This window comes from Piliocolobus tephrosceles, chromosome 15, assembly GCF_002776525.5.
Source record: "Piliocolobus tephrosceles isolate RC106 chromosome 15, ASM277652v3, whole genome shotgun sequence".
Classification (NCBI taxonomy): Eukaryota; Metazoa; Chordata; class Mammalia; order Primates; family Cercopithecidae; genus Piliocolobus; species Piliocolobus tephrosceles.
Genome location: NC_045448.1, coordinates 81,158,119 through 81,173,645, shown reverse-complemented (window position 1 = coordinate 81,173,645; position 15,527 = coordinate 81,158,119). Strand labels below are relative to the sequence as shown.

General features: G+C 39.0%; 1 protein-coding gene across 7 annotated transcripts in view; it reads right to left on the bottom strand.

Moving 5' to 3' along the window:
* The window catches only part of CTNNA2 (catenin alpha 2), a 1,159,566-nt gene that overhangs the window by 312,066 nt on the left and 831,973 nt on the right, over positions 1-15,527 (bottom strand). The window lies entirely within an intron of this gene.

The following is a 15,527-nucleotide window of genomic DNA, read 5'->3' as shown; positions in this document are numbered from 1 at the left end:
CCTCATTCATATATTTATTTAGCAAAAATATTTTGATATCTATTACATCCAGACACTCTTCAAGCCTAAAATACTAGTAAGCAATGGTTAATGACTATTGCCAGGCACTGTCCCAAGGACTTTGTAAGTAAGCATTAACTGAATTTATTTTCACATCACTCCTGTGAATAGGTACTCATAGTATCCTTACTTTCTGGATGATAAAACTAAGGCACAAAAAGGCTATAGATGTTTCCCCGGTTCACAAGGCTCAGGAATGAACAAAGATATAGTGTCCGCCCCCACAGAGCCTACCTTCATGAAGACTAGAAGTTAGGCAGCCCCATTTATATCTAGTTTTGAGTGTCACAGGCAAATATAAGTACCACCTCAACCCTCCCATGTTCCAAGAGCACCCTGTATTACCAAGTGTCAATAAGAAAATCAATTTTAGAGATGGCTTCTCTTAGCACAGTTCTGGGTCAGGCAGTAGCTGTTGACAATCTAGAAGGTAAGTATTTGATGGTATTACCTATGTGAATCAAATAGGTTATAAATTTATCCAAGTCCTTGGGACCAGGAACCCTGACCCTGCCTTTTATTCTCAGTGCTCGAGTGCCAAATAGCTGGTTTTGAGTAGAAAAGTCATATTGATTCTTCTGTCTTTAGTATGCAGGCATCAGGAAATATCAAGATACTGACGAGATCCTCCTTTTTCCTATATTCTGCCACACTTCACTGGTCCCACTTGGAATCGGGGAGCAGGGAAGAAGAATTGGTTCCATCTATCTGTCAATTCAGTCTGTCTATAGAGGCATCTGCTTTGTGCCCAGCTCTATGATAGGCACTGTCAGAGATGAGGATATAGAAAACACTTCCTGGCCTCTGGAGATGCACAAAAGGAGGGGGCACTATGAACGTAAATACCAAATACAGATAAACTATGAGATTGCTGAAATATATCTACAGAACATTATGCTACCTTCTTTCATTCCTTTCTTTCCCCTTTTGACTATTTTCCTTCCTTTCTTACAAAAAACGAACAAACAAACAAAAAAAACCTATTTTGAATGCCCCCTGGCAAGGCAAGTAAAAGGTAAGTCTTCAGGGATCTGTGGTGATGAACGGAACAGATACCATGGACTAATTAAATGAAAACTGCTGTTTTCTATCATAACCATTCACTGACCTTTTTCTTTGCTATAATTTAAGCACTACTCAAGGCGTGCATATGACTTCCAGCTTGTGCTTAATTATGAGTGGTTAGGATGCCTGAAGTTAATACTCCTACTTACCTTCCTACCTTCCAGTGAGCTAAATTCGATCCAAAAATATTAATATGACTCCTTGCTATGCCTCTAGCCTTTTGAGGAGATCCATAGCACTTGCCTGGTTTATTTTATACTTGATACCAAAAGGTATTTTGATTCAGCCATACACAAGTACCTGGCCTCTAAGTGCTTTCAAACTAGTTGAGAGACAAGAAAAATGCCCCCAAAGAGACTTCCTAAGACAGCTGACTGATAAGTGTTGAATGAATGGTGTTGACCAAAATACTTGGAGGTTCCCTCGTGGTGAGATTAATGATGGCTGCAATGATCCTGGCCATTAAAATGGCCAGGCACATTTTAATTACTGTTTCTATTTCCCCCTGTATTATTTTTTCCCATGACAGTTCTTCCTTCTGTTCTCTCCCATTTCTACACTCTCAAACCTTGGTTTCTTCTCTCTGTATGGTTCATCTCCACATCACCACCAGTACAGTGCCTGGCCCATCATGGGTACACGATAAATATTTATTATTGGATGAGAATAGCTCAGGATGTTTGAGCTGGAAGAAATCTTGGAGACCACTCATTTTATAATTAAGGTCCATCCAGAGAGGCTAAGAGACTGCAGGAATCGCAGTTGGAATCAGCAGTGTGGAATCTTGGTGACCTCACTCTAGGTATAATGATGTTTTTACCATGTCTTGCTGCCCCTGTTTATGTTCAAAGCAAATACAGATTCAATTTTCTGTCCATTAGTCACCTTTGAGCCAATGTGAGGTTAAATCCACTTACCTGGTTTTTGGCTTCTATAGAGAGCCAACTTCTTTTATCACTAACCATTGGTCAAAGCTATTTTCAAGAAGAAAATCAGGCCCAGCAGGTATGTTCCCTATCTTATTGCTCTGCAGGCTGGTTTGCAGAGAGAGAAAAGAAACAAAGTGAAACAAAAGCCAAAAAGGGCCAAACTATTATATAATTGACATAACAGAGTTGCCAAGGATAAAGAGGGATCCAGCGGGAGGACGGTGATTATTTTGAAGAGTGAAAGGGACAGGCTAAGAAATGGAATCTTTTTGTTTGGGGAAAAAAAAAAAAAAAAAAAAAAGAACAATGTGACTGTGGTATTTACCCAGCAATATAGACCATGGAATACTTTTTGGGGGTATCATTAATTTTAACCGGGCAGTAAAAATTGTTCTACCTAAGTAAAAATGGTAGTTTAATGTTCATGGAAAACGAGACTTTTAAAATTATATAAGAGTTCAAAAAAGAAAGAAATAAAAAGTTGTCCAGTGGGAATGAAAATAGAAAAGTTCATCATATATAATGGAGCATCCTTGCTGATGAGAAATGGTGTTTCCCTAAAACTAAAGTGACGAGGTTACTTGCCTGAGGCATGATGATCACTAGAATATCAGTCAGGACTGTGTCTGGCAGCGTGTAGCCAAAACCCAGTAAAGAGCAGTTTAATAAGTATGATGCTTATTGTTCTTACATAGCAAGAAGTTGTTCAGAAGACTAATCAGGGCTTGTACAGTGGCCCAAGGGAGTTGAGCTGGCATCCCTTTCATCCTCAGAATGTAGCTCTCATCCTCATCATCACAAAGGAATTGCTGAGCCTCCAGACATTACGCCCATATGCCAGGCAAGATGGGGAAAAGAGAAGAGCAAAAAGACCATGCAGACTTTTTATCAGAAAAACGATCTGTCCCAGACGGCTTCTGTTTACATCTCATTGGCCAGAACGATGTCATGTGGCTTCTCCTAACAGGAGGAGAATCTGTAAAGTCAACATTTTTGCTTTTTAGCTGAGAACATTGCCAGGCTGCACAGTGATATTACTAAGGAAAAAAAAGAGAGAGAATGGATATGTGGGAGGCATATAGGGATGTCTGCTACAATTAGGAAGACTCATTGCCAAATGGCCCCTGACTGATACAGAAACTGCAGTGGTAAACTAGCACATGATAAACTAGCCCTTACCCTGTCCACAGCAGTGCCCTGGACATTGGGAGGCAGACAAATAAACACCATGAATCCTACCACTAAGTGCACTCCCTGTACAAGGTATTAGAGTGGTTTAGAGGTGAAAGAAACACCCACACTTCTCTGTCTACCTTCCCATCTGGAGCAGCAATCCCTGACCCAGCACCCCGGTCAGCAGATCTTCTGGCAAACAACTGAAGCCCTCTGGTGAGTAGCAAGGGCGATCTAGACCCTCAATGCCAGAGTATGGGCCCAGACCAGCAGCTTTAGCACCCGAGTTTGAGAAACACCTATCTAGACTTTATCACTTCGAGAGAACAGCTCTATTTATTAGAAAAAAAATCTTCCACATGCTGTATTGGAAATATATTTCCGTGTCATTCTGCACATGATCAAGTCATGTATTCAAATATTTGAACTACAGAAATGCTATCCTCCCTAAGACTTCTCTTTTAAAACTCCCCCGAAAACTCCTTATCCCATTTGTTTTCACAATCCTCACAACATGGGTAATACTGTTTGTGTTTACTTGTACCTTTGTCCCCTCAAAATTCTATCTCCATAAATCCACATCACCCTAAGGATGCACTCTGTTTGCAAGAGGGAAAATGGAGGCCATATGACTCATGATCTTTTCTAGTTATACTTCCAGTGGGTGAGTGATTTGGTTATGATGGCATTGGACAAAAAGACTTTTCAAATCAAGCACCTTCATTACATCCACCCCCTTCCTCTCCTCTGTAGTATATTCCCATCTTCACCCACCAGCTCCCTCCTACATGTGCACTCCCTTCTAGAATTCCATCCCCTGATATTCTCCTGTGATGACATTTTAATTTCTGTCTTATTTGTTTCTTTCAATAAGGTATTTGGATAGGACTACTCCTGAAGTTAGGGTGCCACAACTGAAGAAGTGCAAGGGACTCATTAGTTGAAGGTTAAGAAGAAGAAGTTCTGAAAGAGGCTCAGTTGTGAGCGGTTAACTGCTTTAGCCAAATTCTCAGGGGCAAAATCTGGTTCTCTCATTTACCTCCATTTACCCTGGCAACCACCTCTCTCCTTTGGCTGTATTAACATATCTCCTGAAACCTGGAGCACAGAGAGCCTGTTTCAGTGAACAATACATGTGGAATGAGGTTCCCCCCCCCCCCCGCCACATTTAAGCAACTTCCTAAATTAGGCTCTTTTGGCAGCTGTATTAATTCAATCCACTAAGATATTATTTAGTACCTTGCTGCTCCAGGGCACTAAATAATGTCACATTTTCAAAGCATAATGCCATTAGAGTTTATAAAGCACTTTCACCTGGGTTATCTCATTCGATCTTGGCAAAAGCTCAGTGCAAAAAGTAGAAGTGGTGTATAATCATTGTTTTGTAATGATATAGATGCTCCTGTTATGAGCTCATGTGGTAAATATGTTAGAGGCAGAGGCAGGTCTAGAACATCTGTCTCCTAACTGCTTGTTCAGAGTTATTCTCACAGTGGCATAAAGGAGTAAGGAACCTCAATTAAGGGACATGTGATCCTTGTGTTATAGACATTTTTAAAATTTAAATGTATATGATTCAATTGGACACATGGTAGCTCAATATATTATAGGTTGTAGTAGAAAGGAGAGAATAGTTAACAAGATTCTAACCTGTGTGGTATGTCTGATATTTGACAACAGAAGACAATTTCACATACTTATGCCAAGCTACCATATAACTCCTGTAAGTTAGAAAACGGTAGTAGTCCTTGGGCTGTTTTATCCAGTCTTATATTGTCATGGCAGAATTTTGTTCATTATTGCTTGAAAATTACCTCCTTCCCTACCCCCAGTACCTACTTTGCTATTTATCAGGGGCCTGAGAATCTAAATGGAGAATCTAAATCTAAATCTAAATCTAAATCTAAATCTAAATCCAAATCCAAATCCAAATCTAAATCTAAATCTATATCTAAATGGAGGGGAAATGTTAATGATTGATGAGCAAGGTAGCTCTGGCCATGATAAAGATGCTCTAGGACCTGAGCATTTTCATGGAACAAGATGAACTAGGTTTCTTGGGGAAGACATACTCACATCTAAACCTCCTGAACACTCATTTAGAAGGTTTAGTCTTCTCAAGCACTGATATGTGTACTGTCCTACTAGACGTAATGAACCTACTTCCCCAAAAGAAACATCTTTTATGGAACCTTTATTTTTTTTTTTAACTAACCTCTTGACCTGACATAATTCGAAGGAAATTACAGTTGGGGGATCATATATGGTCAGGGAGAAATTAAAAATATCTTCATTGCCTGGTACTCCATGTGATGGAAGCAACTGAAGATACATTTGTCTTACAATAAACTCAAATAAATAGTTTAATTAAATGAAGCACATAGTTCTCCTGAGATCTTTTACAGTATTCATTGACTATCATTTCAAGATATGGCATATTTCCACAATCTATTAAATAATAAATCATGCCAGTATTCGCTAAACATGCAAAGTGACAAACTAAGAAAGGATCTTTTGGGGATCAAGCAACCATTCCTTTACAATTCTTAGAAGCAAAGTATTTTCTTAAAGATCTCAGTGGAGGAATTCTTACTGCTGATAAAGTGTCCTATGAAAACATTTCCCTAAAAGTACAATTGGCATTAGACTCATTGCATGATTCAATGGCTGCTGCTAGTTGGCTTTCTAATCACCAAATATAGTTGAGTTTACGTTTAATATGAATCCTGACCAGCGGAAATATCAGTTGCAGACATGTAGATCACATGGCAGAGTAGTAAGGCATTTTCAATATCCCTTACATTAGCCTCAGGCAATTAAAAAAAATGGCTTATTGATAGGTCGCTCTCCAGGTAAGTTCAGGACATTGATTCACTAGAAGCACTTTTTAAAAATTGTTTTATTATTTTTTTTTTATTATCAGCATGCACATTTTCAGATTAGCTCAGCCTTGACTTACTCATGTCAGAGAAATAGCTTTAAAATGACATGACTTTGAGGACTACCTTAGATTACTTGAAAGCTGGATTGCTACATCAAAAAATATCTAAAACATAACTCTTGATTCCAAAATTCTCCCTTGCAGTGGGCACACTCAAGGTGAATGAGGGTTCCACTCTGGGAAGACAGACATGAAAGAGCAAAAACTTAGCACCCTATTAGAGGAGCTTCCCTCTGTGTCCCTGCAAAGAGAGGAAAGGTCTGGAAATGGTCAATAGTTGTCAACTTTCCCCAACTATAAAATTGAGTGGCTAATATGCTGAATGTTAATTAGATGATCAACTAAGCAAGTAACCAGCACATGGTAAGTGCTCAGTTAATGCTGACATTAAAGTGAGAAAGAATGAGAATCATGGAAAAAAGATAAAATTAGCCCAAACTGGTAGACTAAAGTACCGAATTTGGCCAGAGCATCATGCCTGTTTTGAAGAAGAAAAATGAGAGCAAAGTATTACACCACGATTTTAGTTATTTTCAAAGTACTGCAGCAAATCTCAAATGTGAAATTAACGCCCCTCTGCTTACCCCCCATGCATGTTAAAGCAAATTAAATTTCATGCCAAATCACCCAGGCAGTTAGCGAGCAGCACAATTTCAATCTGTAGGATTTAAACTGATTGCTCTAAAAATATAATTCACCAATCGGGCAGCATTGAAGTCAAACACGGTCTTCTTTAATCATTTCTCCTGACAAGTTATTTTCCCAGGAATGTGGCCACGGTGAACTGCAGGTTGACTCATCTCATAGAAGTGAGAGGTTTTATTCTCATCTGCAACCCAGACACAGCAGGGAATAATAAACTGACCTGGTGGAGGCATGGAGTTCTTCCATGCCTGGTTATAGGCAAGCATTACATTTAGGCTCTATTGACCAGACAACAAAATGCTTCCTAGTTCAAAGAGCCACTCTCCCTATGTGGGGAAAGAGGTCACTTTTGATTCTCTATTTTTATCATATTTAATCACATTTGCAACTGGAATGTATGTGTGTGCGTGTGTATGTGTTTCAGTTTTAAACTGAATCTCACTTGCTATAGTAGGAATCTGTTTCTTTTTCTTCTTTTATTCTGTTCTCAATGGTTGTAGGAGTGTTCTAACAAAATGCATATAAGTGACTGTTAGAGCTCATCACAAGAAAGAATAATGATCAAACTTATTTGCTTTCTTTAGTTCAGGCTTTAGGTCATCTGAAGTGTTAGCTTAAACCCTGCATTATGGGTTTAATGGAGTGTTTCCAAAATTATTGTCACATGAGAGTTTTTACTAAAGTCCACTGTTTTGAAAAGTGCAGGTGTTAGATTCAAACATTTAGGAGACTTCTGTCATGCTTGAGGCTGGTGTTATTATTAACAGAGGATCTCAAATTCCTCGATTCATGAAAACAGTTATTGAGCCATGGTTGTTGGGGCATGGAGGGTAAGTAGTTATCTTCCAGATATAATCAAGGCAATGCCAGAGTTCAACTTGGCTCCAAGTGCTTTACCACATTCATTTATTTAATTTTCATTAAAATCTGAAGTAGAAAAATACTTTTTCACATTATAAATTACTACAAGGTATGGACTCGTAGTCTTGCTTGGAGAGGTTCAATCAAGGAATAGAAAGTTAGCATTCATGTAATCGGGGCAAGTTCCTTTGCATTTAACTAGAATGATGAATGTTCTATGTGCAACTTCTTGTAGCAACTGCATTGCACTTGATCTTCAACACTGACATGTCTACATAATTATTTTGCAGTAAGCATAAGAAATCTGAACAAATAATTAGGGGGCATCTATCTAAATGATGGCACAGTTTTAAAGAAACTACTTTAGTTTTAACATAGAGATTAAGAATGCTACAATAAAATAAACCTTACCATTTCATTTGGAAATCTGTGTAAATGTCCGTGACTGTCAAATGACTCAGTTGGCACTATGGGCATTTAGAGGTCAGGGCCAAGGATTCCAAACTTTCTGTAAAAGTCCAATAGTCCCTCATACTGAAAATTTATCCACTCAAAAATGCCAAAAGCACACCCCTAGTTCTGAAGCATGATAGTTTAAAGAATACCTTCTCTTGCTCTGCAGTTATATTTATATTTAAATGATGCTTCTACAGAATTGAAGATTCATTCATACTCCATTGTATTTTAAATATCTTCCTAGAATTTATTATTGCTGTTAATAAAATATTTTAGAAAATCTTTCATAAACACAGACTATGTAAAAATCAGCTTCAGTTTAGCCCCTGGTCTAGTCATCACAATTTCAAATAAGTTGAAAGAAAACTTCTTAATCAAAAAAGATCACAGAAGAGAGTGGCAATTCAAAGGGGAAAAGATGAGAGAAGAGAAAATGAACAGGAGAGCTGGGTATGATGGCTCATGCCTGAATGCCAGCAACTCCGTAGGCTAAGGCAGGAGGATGGCTTGAGCCCAAAAATTCAAGACCAGCCTAAGCAACATAGCAAGACCCTGTCTATTTAATTAATTCATTCTTTAAAATGAATAGGAGAAAGGGTAGAATCTAGGGATACAACAAGATACCAGTGAAAATAAAGTGGGAGCAGCAAAAGAAACTACCATCAGAGAGAACAGGCAACCTACAGAATGGGAGAAAAGTTTTGCAATCTACATATCTGACAAAGGGCTAATATCCAGAATCTACAAAGAACTTAAACAAATTTACAATAAAAAAATCAAACAACCCCATCAAAAAGTGGGCAAAGGATATGAACAGACACTTTTCAAAAGAAGACATTTATGCAGTGAACAGACACATGAAAAAATGCTCACCATCACTGGCCATCAAAGAAATGCAAATCAAAACCACAATGAGATACCATCTCACACCAGTTAGAATGGCAATCCTTAAAAAGTCAGGAAACAACAGATGCTGGAGAGAATGTGGAGAAATAGGAAAGCTTTTACACTGTTGGTGGGTGGGACTGTAAACTAGTTCAACCATTGTGGAAGACAGTGTGGCAATTCCTCAAGGATCTAGAACTAGAAATACCATTTGACCCAACCATCCCATTACTGGGCATATACCCAAAGGATTATAAATCAGGCTGCTATAAAGACACATGCACACATATGTTTATTGTGGCACTATTCACAATAGCAAAGACTTGGAACCAATCCAAATGTCCATCAGTGACAGACTGAATTAAGAAAATGTGGCACATATACACCATGGAATGCTATGCAGCCATAAAAAAGGATGAGTTCATGTCCTCTGTAGGGACATGAATGAAGCTGGAAACCATCATTCTTAGCAAACTATCACAAGAACAGAAAACCAAACACTGCATGTTCTCACTCATAGGTGGGAATTAAACAATGAGAACACTTGGACACAGGGCAGGGAACATCACACATGGGGGCCTGTCATGGGGTCGGGGGAGGGGGGAGGGATAACATTAGGAGATATACTTAATGTAAATGACGAGTTAACGGGTGCAGCACACCAACATGGCACATGTATACATATGTAACAAACCTGCACGTTGTGAACATGTACCCTAGAACTTAAAGTATAATAAAAAAAGAAAAGAAAAGAAAATGGGAGGCAGTGGAAGTTAGAGAAATAAAGGCAAATTAAAGGGAGACCTGGGAAACAGGAAAAGGTAGGAAGGTGGGAAGTTGTCTGCTTCTGCACATTCTTCATAAACATGGTGATTGTAATAGGAAATGGTAATCAGAACATGGGGCCAGAACTCACCTACAAGAATCTCCTTTTTGTCTTTCCTAGGATTTCAGTATCAAGTTTAGAATCTTTTATGATGCCAAAATATACCCATCCCCAATAAACAAATGAATCAACAAATCAACAAAGCTGCCTTTTTGCTAGCAATCTCTCAGTGTGATGCTATGGAGAAACATGAAGCCATTGGGAGCAAAGATGTTTACAAGTCAAGGTCCTTCTCAGATATACAGAAATCCAATCTCAGAAAAGAAATCACAAGGATATGAAAACAACCAGATGAAAGAATCTGCGTTTTCAGACAGAGCAATTCCAGCCTTCATCAGGCAACGACAACAGGCAGGGACCACAGATGGCATGTTCTGGAAGCTACCATTTAACAAAGTCACTGCTTTGTTAAGTGCATTTTATGGTTGACTATGAAGTGGACACCAAAAATCCCAGCAAGTTAATCAGTTTGTCCTTTACATTGTGCCATCTGCGGCTATATATAATCTGAAATAACCTTTTAGTATTTCTGATAAGAGTACTTTTTCATTTCTTCTAAATCTTGTCTTTCCTGTTGCTTCCTTCCCGTCTGACTAGAGCAGCAGCTCCTAGTGAAGCATCTGCCTCTTGCAAATTCTTTCAAGCTACCCTACCCAGCGCACCTAACAAATATCTCAGTATCTTGTGCTCCTCAACCACCTTCAATTCCCCTAACTTCTTTGCTTGTTTGTTGTTATTTTAAATCAGAACCTAAGGGAATATATTACATTTACTCAGTGATGGTTGGTGGAATGGCTTACACAAAATTTCAAAAAGCTATACATTTCTATGTGTACACTGCATAAGGCTACACAAAAATAAACCAGAAATTCTCTTTTTAAAGTTGCTGTTAATCATACATAGCTAAGTTTTTCCGGAAACAGCATGGAGGATCAGAAAAGTATGGGCTTTAAGAATCAGATAAAGCCTTTTCAAATGCCAAATTCAACCTTTGGCTTTTCCAGTGACCGGCTGTACAATTTAGGCAGTTATTTAACATTTTGAAATCTCAGCTCTTGCTTCTTTAAGAGAACTAACTACTGCATAGCATTGGTAAGATCTTTAAATGACATTCTTTAGACCATACCCTTCTCTCTAAAAACATATTAGGAAATTAGATTCAATTAAGCAAATCTTTCGACTGGTCTAGAATAACCATATAAACCAAAGCTATCTATCAATTTTCAAATAAGCAGATAAAATAGAAAAAGCAGTAAACTAGATAACTTATCTTTGGTGATTAAGAAGACAGCTAACACATGAGTACATAAAACACAAATAAAAATTTGTGGCTGGTAGAATGCCAGGTAACAAATTGAAAGTCTGTTTCAGAAATTGTCAACTCTTAACCATTCACGTGTGCCTGAGATGCATTCTGGTTCTGCTCTAAACCAGAGGCTCTCAAACTCTGCTGCACTTTACAACCATCTGGGGAGCTTTGGAAACCCATCATGATCAAACTGAATCCCATATCAATAAAATCGGGCACGCTGACTGCAGGACCCAGGTGTCAATCAGTATTTTAAAAACTCCCCCCAGCTGATCCCAATGCACTTCCATGTTTGGGAAACGGGGCTTTAAACAACCTTTCTGAAAAAAAAGAAAAAAGAAAAAAGAAAAGACAATATGCAAATGAATCAGCTGGGGACATTGTTAAAATAAAGATCCTGAGGTGTGGACACCAGAAACTGCCTTCCAAAAAGCTTCTAGGGTATTCTGCTCTAGTTCTACTGCTCTAGAGCTACACTTTGAGTAGCAACCTCTAAATCCAGTGTCAATAGCCAAGTATCCACATGGAATGTCAGATACAGTTTGTTGCTTATTTCCATTATGCAGTGGGAGCTCAAAGAACACATGCTTCTCTAACTATTACCCCTCCCACCCCCATGAAGAGTTACTGAGAATCTAAGGAGTGCTGTGCATTTCAAAATCAAATAGAAATGAATTAGGTTGGATTGTTCATGTGAGTGCTCCTCTCCCCTGGTGATGACATTTGTAGGTGCATATATAAAACACAAGCACTCCCTCTGCTAAAGCAGCCCAAAGCAAGTTTTCCTAGAAATCTCTGTACTTGTCTTGGGGCTTTAGCTGAATTTCTTGTTAAATGGCATCAATGAGGACTCACAGAAATAAAACCACAAAAATTGGTTTTACAGTGTAATGTGGGGAAAGTGACCAAGTGTCCACATGAAGGAACAGATTCAACTCATCCCCATGTCCTGTAACTCCAAAGTGAACATTTATGATTTTGAGGCCATTTCCAGTAGAAGGTGCCAGCCTAGTAGGGGCAGAGTGCTGAATCAGCCACTGCGGTACTCGCTGATTGCTTTATAGCACAAAGCTTGGTTTATCTCTAGCAGGAAATATGAGTCCACCGATAGCAAAGACTATTTACTGTATCAGCTTCTCTGCAGCCTTTAATCAAGACAGGATCCCAGCATGTAAGTTCAGATCTTCAAACCTTCCTAGCAGAAGCATGGTCACCCGTAAATCCTTAATTCACAGAGGCATTTTCCTTAAGAAGTGCTGAGGGCAAAATTCTGCTGTCTTAGAGCTTCTCAGCAACAAATGTGCCATTTTATTCAACACATGGGGGTACCTACTTAAGAGAGGAATACAGAATTTTTAATTGGAAAGGCAGAAATTAAAATAATTTCATTCCTGGACATTTACATAAACCTCTTTCAAACATGATCTTGTAGGCATTTCCTTTTTAAGGTTGTGAAATTTAGATAACTACCTTGGGAAGAGAGAAAGGGAGCTTTGGAAACCCATCATGATCAAACTGAACCCCATATCAATAAAATCAGGCACTCTGATGCTGAGAGAAAGGAAAATGGAAGAACTTGAGGAGTATAAGCAGAGAGCCATAAAGGTGATATAGTTTGGATATTTGTCCCCACCCCAATTTCATGTTAAATTGTAATTCCCAATGTTGGAGGGTGGACCTGGTGGAAGGTGTTTAGATCATGAAGGCAGGTCCCTCATGAATGGCTTGTGCCATCCCCGTGGTGATAAGTGAGATCTCACTGTGAGTTCACACAAGATCTGGTCATTTAAAAGTGTGTGGCATCTCTCCCCGGGTACTCTCTCTCTTTTATTCTTGCCTGCTCCCACTTCACTTTCCTCCATGAGTAAAAGCTTCCTGGGGCCTTCCCAGAAGCAGAGGCCAGAGCCATGCTTCCTATACAGCCTGCAGAACCATGAGCCAATTAAACCTCTTTTCTTATAAATTACCCAGTCACAGGTGTTTCTTTATAGCAATGCAAGAATGGCCTCACACAAAAGAGTTCAAACATGATTTTCACCCTTGTAAAATTATGCTAGCACAATTAAGTCTCCAAAACAAAATAAATAAACAGATCTTAATTCCTGTTGTTCAGTTAACTGGTTCAAAAAAATTGTGATCAGAAATGAGTTCCAGTTTTATTTTTCTTATAAATAATTCTGTGAAAATGGTAAATTTATTTTCACTTTGTGCCCTTCATGCTCAATCTGCAGGCCACCATGATTTAAGCAGTAGTAATCATCCAATAGACAATAGTAGAGTTTGGCTTTATACTTTGTCCCTTCCTCTAGGCCACCAATGATCAAACAGGAGTTCCTGGGTGTGGAAAACATCCCTGGAAAAATGTAAGAGGATATATCAGCTTTAGAATTTTAGTACATTATGTGGGTATAACATTTTTCTAAAAAAAGTTTCCATAGATTTCATCAAATTTTAAAATAGTTCATAGGTCTGTAAACTAGAAAAGATTAAGAACTATTCAGCCATTCATTCAATTTTTTAAAATTAGTCCCTACCACGCATCAGGCACTCTTCTGGGCACTGATGATATAGCAGTGAACTAAACATACAAATATCCCTGCCTCCTAGAAGCTTACATTCTCATGGGAAGATGCAAACAATTAATAAAATAAGTAAAATAGATAGCATGCCAGGTGATGATAAATGATACAGAGAAAATAAAGCAGAGATAAAAGCCAAGGCTTGGGAATCGTGATTAGAACAGTACAGACAAGGAAGGTCTTATGGAGGAGCTGCCATTTGAGCAAAAACTGAGGGGCTAGAGAAACAAATCATGAACATAGGTGGGGCAAGGGCCTTCCAGACAGAAGGACCTCCTGATGTAAATGGCTCTGAGGCAGGAATATACTTGGCATGTGCTGAGAATGGCAACGGGGCTAGTGTGCCAGGAGCTGAGTGAAGAAGAGCAGTGGAAGATAACATCTGTGACATAATGGGGGAGGGGGCCACAGATGTGTCCGCTTAATAGACCACTGTAATGATTTTGACAAACCACTGGAGGGTTTTGAGAAGAGAAATGATTCATTCTACTTAGATTTTCTAAGTATCACTCTGCCTATTGTGTTGAGAATAGACTTGGGAAGAGGGTGGCAAAGGCAAAAATAGGAAGAGCCATTAGGAAATACTTGTAAAAATTCTGGTGAGAAATGATGGAGATTTGGTAGTGACAGGAGGTGGTAAGAAGCAGTTAATGCCCGGATCTATTTTAGTGTAGAGGCAACAGAGTTTACTAATAGATTAGACATGGAATATGAGAGGAAGAAGGGACTCCAAGGTTTTTGGGATAAAGTACTAGGATGATAGAGTTGTTGTGAAGAGCAGATAGAGAGGGATGATCACTGCTTTAGTTTCGGAGGCTGCATGTTGTGGCTCACACCTGTAATCTCAGCACTTTGGGAAGCCAAGAAAGGAGAAACACTTGAGCTCAGGAGTTTAAGACCGGCCTGGGCAACATGGAGAAACCCTGTCTCTACAAAAATTACAAAAAGTTAGCTGCACATGGTGGCGCAGGGTCATGGTCTCAGCTACTTGGGAGGCTGGGGCAGGAGGATCACCTGTGCCTGAGAGTTTGAGGCTGCAGTGAGCCATGATCACACCACTGCACTCCAGCCTGGGTGTCAGAGTGAGACTGAGGGAAGACATTTGGGAATGTTAAGATTGAGACACCAATAAAACATCCATGTGTTGACATTTTGTAGATAGTTGGATATAGGGATCTGGAGTTCAGCAGGTAAGTTTGAGTTAAAGATATAAATTTGGCAGTCAGCAACAAAAAGATGATATTTAAACCCTGACACTGGATAAGATCACTAAGGGCATGGGTGTGCATCTAAGGCAAAGTCCAAAGACTGAAGATGAATCACTCCAGAGTTAAGAGATCAGGGAGATGAGAAGGACCTACTATGGAATGAAAAAAATCCGTGAAGGAGAAAATCAGGAGCTTGTGAGTTCTGGAAGCCGATTGAAAGAAGTATTTCAAGAAGAAAAGGATCAAGTGTGCCCAAGCTGCTGATAGTGAGTAAGAGGTGGACTGAGAGTCCTCCACTGGATTTAGGACCTTCACAAGGGTAGGTTGGGGCAGAGCGCAGGTGCTGAAAGCCTAATTGGAGAGGCCTCAAGAGAGAATGGGTGAATACAAATACTGGAATAGCTCTTCCCTTAAGAAGTTTTGTTATCAACGGGATAAAGGAATGGGGAAATAGCTAGAGAGAAACTGAAGTCAAGTTATATATATATATATATATATATATATATATATATATATATATATATATATAT